General features: G+C 42.2%; 1 pseudogene; it reads left to right on the forward strand.

Moving 5' to 3' along the window:
* Window positions 1-2,245: 2,245 nt before the first annotated feature.
* On the forward strand, window positions 2,246-9,990 carry LOC103127537 (wee1-like protein kinase 2; annotated as a pseudogene).
* The last annotated feature ends 516 nt before the right edge of the window (window positions 9,991-10,506 follow it).

The raw sequence follows: 10,506 nt of genomic DNA on the forward strand, positions 1-10,506 counted from the left end.
TTGTGCCTATACAAAATGATATAACTTACTTTTAAAATAGCAATCTTGTCACTTCGACTGAAGAAAGACATCCACAATGTTAATAGATCACTGTGACAGTTTTTGTGGTCAGAAATAGGACAGTGGCAAAAAGACAAAGCACTGTTCCCATTTATCTTTCTTAGTGGTATGAACAGACAGAGAGAGAAAATGTCAACATGCAGATATTTTGTGTTGTTTAAAAATAAGAGCAAATAAAGTGGTTGATTTTATCTAGTGGTTTAAGCCTTCTGCTGACAAATAATGTAGCTATTTTTATTTTTGTCAGTCCTAAGATTATTCACTCATCCTATTAATTTATCATTTGCTTATTTATTCTTCCTTTTAAAAATATTATTATTTCATATTGAATAGAGATAAGAGAATTCAAGAGTTCAAGCCCCTGGTTCAAGCCCCAGGTTCAAGCCTCTGGCCCCACCTGTAGGGGAAAAGCTTTATGTGTGGTGAAGCAGGGCTGCAAGTGTCTCTCTGTTTCTCTCCCTCTCTTCTACCCCCTTCCCTCTCAGAGAGGAAAGAGAGACAGAAGAGACACCTGCAGCCCTGTTTCACCACTCATAAAGCTTTCTCCCTGTAGGTGGGGACCAGGAGCTTGAACCTAGTCCTTGTGCTTTCAGTAAGTATCCATTGAACACACGGATTATTTCAAATGCCATGCAAGTCCACATTGCTATAATTAGAAATGAAATGTTAGCTATCACAATGAGCTACCAAAGCAATATGAATAAACAAAATATTAAAGATAAAAGTAAATAATGTATTTTAACTAACTCAAATCTATCTAAAGAAGTGGTGATATGGGCTATGAAACAGCACACTAGGGAGTGTAACTGCCTTGCCATGCATGAGACTCAGGTTCTAGCGCTAGCCCCTAATACTGGTAATATCACTGAATTATACAGATTATCAAAAGGAAAGTAGGTTTAGCTATATTCTGTTTTGTAAGTGAGAAACAGATTTTTGAAAAGATGCCCATCTACTATCAGATCTTTATTCCAAAGTCATGCTTTTTCATGATAAAATATGTAGTTGATAATTTCTACTACCTATTGTTATCATACAGATGGCAATATGAAGCTTTCCACATGAAGTTCTATAAATCATGCTGCTATAAGTGGTAGGAGAATTTAAGCTGAGTTCTTCCATGCTCAAGTCAAATTAACTTCTGTTATAACTTACATCCCCCCACAATACCAACATTATACCAATAGTCATAAAGAAAGTAGTTCATTTTCTTAGAAGTGCTATCTTATAGAAATAAAAAAATGTTTCCTGTATATCAGTCTCAATTTTGACATTTTAATTTTATTTTGATATTCTTATTTTATTAGTTTTACAATTTAAAAATACTCACATAAGAAATTTGTAAAGTTGGAGACAAATTATTTGCTGAATTAATTTCTCAGTACTTTTCTTGTCATTAAGAGAAAGTTCAATATAACTCATGTTATAAACCTATTAAATTTAAAAACAAATGTATATGAGGCTAGGCAATTCATATAGTATCTATTCTTCATCAAGTTTATTTATCATTATAATGCTATATGGAGAGAAAAGAAGAGAGAAAAAAGAAAACTGTGTTCCCTGGTTTAAAATTTTTGATATAAAGTTTCAATCACCTAGTTTGTCTTACTGTTGCTTTGAATATATGAATGTTGATTTGAAATACTCTTAAAGATTCATATAATTTTGTAGAAATATTACATATAACTTATATGTATGAATAAGTATATTTAAGTAAAAATGTGGTTTATAAAACTTATGTATAAGCACGATTGGACATATATTCACATACATTTTTTAATTTAAATTATTTAGATGTATAATGGAAAGCTTAACTTATTTAACTTGGCAGAATTTATTCTCATTTAATAGAGTACATACTTTTCTTCTAACATGACACTCACTGGTGAGAGGTTTCTCCAACAGTAAGGTTCTGCTCATAAAAATTACCTATGGTGACCAGGTGGCTGTGGTCAGAGGAAAGAAGGAAAAAGAGAAAGAAGCAAGGAAGGAGGGAAGGAAGGAAAAAAGAAAGAAAGAAAGAAAAAGAAAGAAAGAGAAAGAAAGAGAAGAAAGAAAGAAAGAAAGAAAGAAAGAAAGAAAGAAAGAAAGAAAGAAGAAATGGAGGGCTACAACTTGGGCCTAGTCAGCTTACTTGATGTTCTTCTTCTCACTTCTGCCATATTCCAAGGCTCCCTGGCCTGAGATGGGCGACGGCAACATTAACAGAGAACTAAGGCAGGGATTGAACTTCTACAGGGAAAAAGAGGCAGAATATAGTGAGCAGAAGGAAGCCCAGGAGACTGGAAAGGACCCGAGCCAAACCCCAGAGAAGTCTGAAACTCAGGACCCAGAGGCAAAGCTCATCCCACCCAAAACACCCTCTTGAGATGTCCCATGACCTTGACTTCCTGAGAGAAGGAGTTGGAGAGTCTAGACCAAACCCCAGTGAAGTCAGACTCAGGACCCAGAGGTACCCTGTGGGAATGTCTGTGACCTTGACATTTCCTGGGAGAAGGGATGGGAGAGTCCAGATCCAGCTCTGAGGACCCCAGAGAGCAGCAATCTCAGGTGTCCTGAGACACTAGCCTCACTAGGTAAAAGGAGCCATCTGCTGCAGAAGGGGAACACTCCCTTTTCCCCCAAAGGTCTGCCAGAACAATCGGGGATTTCATTGACAGGAAAACCCTCCAAAAACTCAAAGCATCTGAGACTCACACCTGTCACCTTCCAGGATTGAATGTTCTCCTCGACTCTGGTCAATATTAATCCCTCCACCCCAGAGTCCTACAGAAAACTGTTCCTTCAATCCAGCATCAAGAGGAAAGCCCAAGGAAATGTTGAGCACTCTCCAGGGGAAGGGACATTAATGATCAAGGACTTCCTGCCAAGAGATGTGTTCTATGAGAAACCAGCATGGCTTCCCACTATGAAAAATAATTCTTAGAGGCGGAAAAAATTGGAGTTGGGGAAGTTGGTACAGTCTACAAGTGCATCAAAAGGCTGGATGGGTGTGTCTATGCAGTCAAACACTCTACAGAACCTTTCACAAGATCATCAAACGAAAGTTTGGTTTTGCATGAAGTTTATGTTCACACAGTGCTGGGCCATCACCCACACGTGGTCCATTATTATTCCTCATGGGCAGAAGATGACCACATGATCATCCAGAATGAAAATTGCAATGGTGGAAGCTTGCAGGCTTCAATCTCTGAAAATGCAAAAATAGGCAGTCATTTCCCAGAGGAAAAACTCAAGGACATACTTTTACAAGTGCTGGGAAATTGTGCAGATGCAGTCACATCTGCCACATTGTTCCCTCCGGGCACTGTTGATTCCCCATGATAGTTGGAGTGCGTTGGTTACTCCTCCCCCTTCCCATTCCCTCGAGAGTTATTATCCTACCCTGGAGTGCTATAGTCACTCCTCCCCATTCTCATTCTCGCAAGAGCTATTCCCATAAAATCCCTTCTTCTTCTGCACCTCACTCTCTTGCCTGCCTTTCACTTCGGTGATTAGACGCAGGGAAGGTTGCTGCGTGAGGCGGCCATTTTTGCTATCTCCACATGGCCCAAGCTGCTTCTCTCTCACTCAACTCTGAGGTACCAGTGCAAATAAAGTATTGAATTCCCTTTCTGCTCCAAACCTCCTTTTTCTGCGTCCTGCCGCCACAAGTGACACCTGGCGCCCAAAGTGTCCAGCACTCATGCCCCGCAGGGTGGCCTGGCCTGAGGTCCAGAAAAGCTGCCCAGACACAGGTAAGTGGCAGCTGCCTGACTCTGTGGCCCATGTTTCCCCCCACCATAGGATTTTCCCCACTTTACGAGGAGGCGTCCCAGACATTCTATTCTTTTCTCATGGGGCAGGCTCTCTGTCTCGGAGATGCTTTAATTGGAGCTGCACCATGGGTTCTCTTGGCTATGTTTGCAACTTTCAGTATATATATAAGGCACCCTGCCAAAAGGTTAAGAGACCTTGAGGCTGAGATACAAGAGTTAAAAGATATGTTCTTGGTGCTTAAACACCTTAAGCCTTCTTCAGTTTGCCCCGAGAGTTCTGCTTCTGCAGACACATGTTCTGTTTCTTTGACAGCCATTTCTCCAGTGGCTTCCACTTCCATGACTCCTCCCCCTGCTGATACCTTGTCATTAAGAGACCCTGAGGCTGAGTAACAAAAGTTAAAAGAGATGTTCTCGGCGCTTAACCACCCTAACTCCTCTGCAGTTTGCCCCAAGAGTTCTATTCCAGCAGTCACCTGTTCAGTTTCTCCGGCAGCCGCTTCCCCAGCAGCTTCTACTTCCATGACTTCTTTCCCCACTGATACCTTGTCATCCAACCAAGTCCACAGCTTCCCGGTAAATGTGGCCCCCAATAAACAAAACCCTCAGGTGTGTCATCTATACTCCTCCAAAGAACTCATAGAACTCAAGCAGGCAGTGAAGGAGGACGGAATTCATGCCCCATGGACCAAGTCCATTTTATGAGGCTTTTTGTAGCACCTTAATACCCCCCAAGATTGGAGGGATTTAGCTTTTGCTGTGCTCCCAGACTCCCTCTACCTGCAATGGGAGGCATGCTTTTATGATGAATGCTCAAATCAATCCCAGAAAAAGAGTCACAAACAGCTAGAATGGAATTTTAATGCATTGTTTGGAGCGGGAGAGTTTGAAACTAGAATTCAGCAGGCAGAAGCCAAGTTTCCAACCGGTTATTTTGAACAGGTATGCATCTGTGCAACACAAGCGTGGGAGAGGTTAACCCCATCCACAGGAGAAGCCTCAGTCCCCATTAACTCCCTTCACCAAGAAACCAATGAACCCTTAGCTAACTTCATTGCCAGGGTGTGGTCAACGTTAGAGAGAAAGATTTATAAACCTGAAGTCCGTTCTCTCCTCCTGCGTTCTATTGTCTGGGATGGCATGATTCCAGAATTCCATCAGGCATGCCTCAGTCTTAAACACCAATACCCAGATAATTGGATTTTAGCAACACAGGAACTTAGAACAGGCTCTTATTGGGCACCCATTATGACACAGGCTTATGTAGTTACCCCACATAACCATACAGGGCCTGCTTTCAGTGTGGTCACCAAGGGCATTGGCGTAACCAATGTCCAGATAAGTTGTGACCACACCTTCAGTCAGGGCAACCATGCCTCCAGTCAGGGCAACCACGCATCCAGTTAGGGCAACCACGCCTCCAGTCAGGGCAATCCCGCCTTCAGTCAGGGAGCCAGAGGACACAAACACCTTGTACTAGATGTCAGAAAGATTTTCATTGGAAGAGAGATTGTTGGTCCAAGTTTCATAAAGATGGCACTCCCCTGAATGGTACAAATTCGGGGCCTGAGATTTTGTGGACCACTCCTGTTTTAGAATGAGGTCACCCTACTATGACAGTAAGGATTGGCAATATTCCTTTAAATGTTTGATTGACACAGGAGCAGAAAAGACGATTTTAAGGCAAGCAGAGGTTCCCCAAAATTGGGAACTCCTCCCAGGACCCCGTTTATAAGGAGTTGGAGGGTTGACCCAAGCCTTTCTCACAAGAGTTTTGCAAATGTGGGAAGACCCTGAAGGGACTACAGGACACTTCTGTCCTTTGGTAGCTGATATTAGCACCAACCTACTGGGCAGGGATATTCTGGAATGTCTTGATGTTAGGATATCCACAGATGCTTCTGCAGAGCGTAATACCCGCTCCTGCGAGACTAGATCTAACCAGCAGCTCCAATACTAACTGCCACTGTTCGTAACCAAACTCCCTGCTTATACTGGCTTTCTAATGAGCCTGTCTGGGTGGAACAGTGGCCTTTGCCTAGGGATAAGCTAGAAATTTTAAAAGAGCTCATCTGAGAGCAGTTGTCCTTGGGACTTGACTCCTGTCTTTGTGATTAAAAAGCACTCAGGAAAATGGCGCCTCCTCCAAGATCTCCGTGCAGTAAATAAAACCATGAAGGTCTGGGGCTCCCCCCAAAGGGGTTTGCCTCTTGATTCTGCAATTCCCATGGGAATTCCAATCATAGCTATTGATATGCAAGATTGTTTTTTCTCTATTCCCTTGCATCTGCAAGATTGTAAACGTTTTGCCTTCTCTGTTCCTTCTATAAATAACGCCAGCCCTACTGAAAGATTTGAAGGGGTGGTGCTTCCCCAGGGCATGGCCAATATCCAGCTATTAAGGTCAAATGGAAAGACCCACTCGATAAAATTTGGAAGGGCCTGACCCCCTATTGACCATGGGGAGGGGTTTCACATGCGTTTTCCCACAGAATTATTCTAAACCTGTCTGGGTTCCTGCCCGCCATGTCCCACAATACCCACATGATGGCACTGCTATCCCTGAAGAACAAGAAATACTACAAGAGGACTAGATGCAGGGTACATCCCAGGATCCATAATACGACATGCAGAATCTGGAAAATCTGGCTCACAGAGCCTTCTCTCCTACCTCTTCTCTGAATGTCTTATGTTATGACTGGCCAGTTGTGATTTGTGAGTGAGTGTGTTGAATGACCAAAAATTTTTATATGACCCATCTGCTCAGAGTACTCTAAAACTTAATGGACTTTATATAAAAATGCTGGATGCAGCCAAGCTTTCTGGAGACGTCCAGGAACATTCTAATTTTTTTTCTCTCTTTTGATTTTTATATATAAGTCTTGATATATATATATATATATGCATATATGTGTGTGTGTGTGTGTGTGTGTGTGTGTGTGCTTAGTCTTAAGCTGTGTGAGTAAAGCCAGATCTAAATTTCTTTTTAAAATGATATGTTTTCATAACAAAATTTTTTCTCCTCCAGTGTGTTATAACTAAATGTTTATGGGTGTGTTTCAAGTTTGGTAAACATTAACTTAATGGTTAAAAGTATAATCTTGAAGCTACATTACTACCAGGCAAGGTAAAATTAATTTGCTGAAAGTAGCTAACTATTTAAGGTAAAGTCTAAATATTTGACGTGACAATATATCCCCAAAACTAAAATGCAAATTCTCTATACAGGATGCTTTTGGATGGCCCCCAAAAGTGCCCTGTAAACTGTATTGTGGAAATTAATCCACAACAGATCTGGCATCAATCTGGCACTGTAAATGCTAAAACCATTGTCACTAACATGCGTTAACTCTCTAAGTAACCTGAGTCTGTTTATAGTCCTAAGTAAAAATAGTTAAAAAATCAAAACATATATTTTAACTAAAATTGGTCTGAAGATCCTGCTGTAGAGACTGCTACAAGAGGTAACATTATATGACCTTTAAACAAAATCATAAAGATATTTAAACCAATTATAATCATCGAAGTATCAATTATAGTAAACCTCTAACTTGTTATAAGTTTTATTTTTTCACAAGTAAGTGATTACAGCTATCAAGCCTTCATATGAAGAATCATCTGTTCATATGGTAAGGTATTAAACTATAAAAAATTCTTCCATATACAACTTATGTGAATTAACAACATTTACATATTCTTCTACACTTAACTGATGTATCTCATCTTGCCACTATAGGCCTGCCTTTGTCAGCCAACAATTTAAAGATATTTCCCTTTATAACATTACCCATGCCACAGACATCTCTTACTACCCCCAAAGACAAATGGCTGTTGAGCAGGCCCGCCAAACGCTTAGGCTCAATTAAGTAAAAATAAAAAATAATAATAATAATAATAAATATGTAGGAAAGATACATCCCCCAATACTCAGTTGGCTAAGGCACCAAACCTCTTTTTCTATAAGAAATTCAAATCAGATGTCCTGCTAACCACGAGAAGCAGATTGTTTGTGTTTCTTTCACAGGAATCCCTGGAAAAACCATCTGGACCCCTGAACACTCTGACATCACTCACTAGATGGCATGACTACAGTGGCACACCCCCTGTAACCCTAGATGTCACCTGATTCACAGACTCCAAGGACAGAACTTTTTTACTGCCTGTCTGCCCTTCCTGCTTCAGCTTTGCTTGTCATATTTTGGCGGTTCCAGCTCACTGTCTACAGAGAAGCGGAATTCCAGCAGCTGACCTTCCTCATGCAGCCATTCACCCCCTGCCATTTCTCCCCCTAGTTGCCTACTTTGGACTGACACTTATATTGGACTTCCTGGTTTACCCTTTGGACACTTTACACAATTTTACAGCAACTTCCTTCCTTTCACGCTGCTGGCTTTTCAAAGACTGACCCTGAGTGGTTCATAGACTTTGCAGACTGTTGCCTTGAGGACTATACAATGCCAAATAGCCCCTCCGCTTGGTGGGCCATGCTCTCCTGCCTACAGGTCCTGCCCTTTGAGGCAAGAAACGCCCCCTCATTACAAACTCTTGCACCCCCCCCAGAGACAGGGAATTTTCCTTTGTGCACCAAGCCTTCCCTTGACATCACACTGGCTTTCACTGCTCTCCTACTTGTCCCTTTCTGTTTTGTTATATCATTCAGGTTTATGCCCAAAAGGTTTCTGCTCACCCCTACACCACTATTCCTCAGTCACAGATGGAGTCTTTTACAGACATTGACCCATCTTAATGTGATGACTAGATAGATAGGGAAAGATATAGAAAAATTGTGAGGAGATGGTGGAGCCTGGCAGAGCTTAACCTATCAGATGAGTCCCTCCAGGTAAGTCTCTCTCTCTACAGAGGGGTTGAGCACAGGGGGGACACATAAATCTCACAAGGTTGGTGGCCATGTAAGTCTTCCCTCCCCCAAAAAAACATCCTACATCTTCCCACCTGAGCATGACCTTCCTTAAAAACATTTAAGCCTGCTCCACTCTAATTTCCTATACTGTGGCCATTAGATATAAGGAAAGAGGGAGATGCTGGTAAATTGTGCAGATGCAGTCACATCTGCCACGTTGTGCCCTCAGGGCACTGTTGATTCCCCATGATAGTTGGAGTGCGTTGGTTACTCCTCTCCCTTCCCATTCCCTCGAGAGTTATTATCCTACCCTGGAGTGCTATAGTCACTCCTCCCCCTTCTCATTCTCTCAAGAGCTATTCCCATAAAAGCCCTTCTTCTTCTGCACCTCACTCTCTTGCCTGCCTTTCACTTCAGTGATTAGACGCAGGGAAGGTTGCTGCACGAGGCGGCCATTTTTGCTATCTCCACATGGCCCAAGCTGCTTCTCTCTCACTCAACTCTGAGGTACCAGTGCAAATAAAGTATTGAGTTCTATTTATGCTCCAAACTTCCTTCTTCTGCGTCCCGCTGCCACAAGTGACATACAAGTCTACCTCCGACTTAAATACATCCACAGCTCTGGCATGGTGCATCTAGACATCAAATCTAGTAACATCTTCATTTGTCATAAGATGCAAAGTGACTCCCTCTCTCCCCCAAAATAAATAGAAAATGAAGATGATTGGTTTCTCTCAGCCAATGTGACATATAAATTGGTAACTTGGGCATGTGACATCTATAACAGCACCCAAAATAGAGGGTAACAGTCGCTTCCTGGCAAAGGATATTTTGCAAGAGAATTATGAAAAACTTCCCAAAGCAGACATATTTGCCTTAGGATTAACAATTGCAGTTGCAGCAGGAGCTGAGACACTACCTCTCAATGGTGACCCATGTCATCATATCCATGAGGGTAACCTTCCCTGAATTCCTCAGGAGCTCTCAGAAAACTTCTGTCATCTACTCAAGAACATGATCCACTCAGATCCAGAGGAGAGACCATCTGCAACAGGACTGACCAGTAGAGTTCTCTGTCCCTTCCTGGGGAAAGCAGAAGAGCTCCAACAACAGCTTAACTTGGAAAAGATCAAGATATCAAGATAGCCACAATGGAAAGGGAACTGAAAGAAGCCCAGAGGGCCCAGTCCCCCCACGAAGGCCACCATAGTGACCCTGGAGTCTCCAAAAGGCCCAGCAGACAGCAAACACTTGGTGGGAAGATGCTCAAAGTCTTCCAGTTTCACCTGGGGGCAGTCGGTTTCCCCATAAGATTCTGCTTCATACCAACACACTTTTGACTTCAAGTGTTTCCAGCCAACAAGATTGACCATGTTAACCTTGGATTTCAAATGAAAGATTAGCCAAACAATTTGCGTGCCTAGAGATTTCAAAAGTCACCCTGCACTCAGCCTTTACAGCCTAGATTTCTAAAGTAATAAAGCATGCTGCTAGCAGTGAGCGGTTCCAGGTACAGCTCGTAACCTTTTCTCTTTTCTATGGTTACATCACTGCCACTACCTCTCAATGATTTGCTCAAGTCTCAAGTCACTGATGTGTGAGGATAAAACATGGCCTGAGAACTGAAAGAAGAAGAGGAAAAAGCCCCTGAAGTCAGAAGACTGCTGTATCTGATCACCTATGGAGAATCCCAGGGATCCTTCTTGCACATAGAAAGAAACCCAATTTTGCTTGGTGTTGAAGCAATGACTTATAGGGAACTGTGCCTAAATTTCAGCAGTGTTTTCCTTGTTGTGTGATGGGATTCCTCAAAGAGTGCTTAGGCAC

The sequence above is a fragment of the Erinaceus europaeus genome, chromosome 4 (assembly GCF_950295315.1).
Source record: "Erinaceus europaeus chromosome 4, mEriEur2.1, whole genome shotgun sequence".
NCBI lineage: Eukaryota > Metazoa > Chordata > Mammalia > Eulipotyphla > Erinaceidae > Erinaceus > Erinaceus europaeus.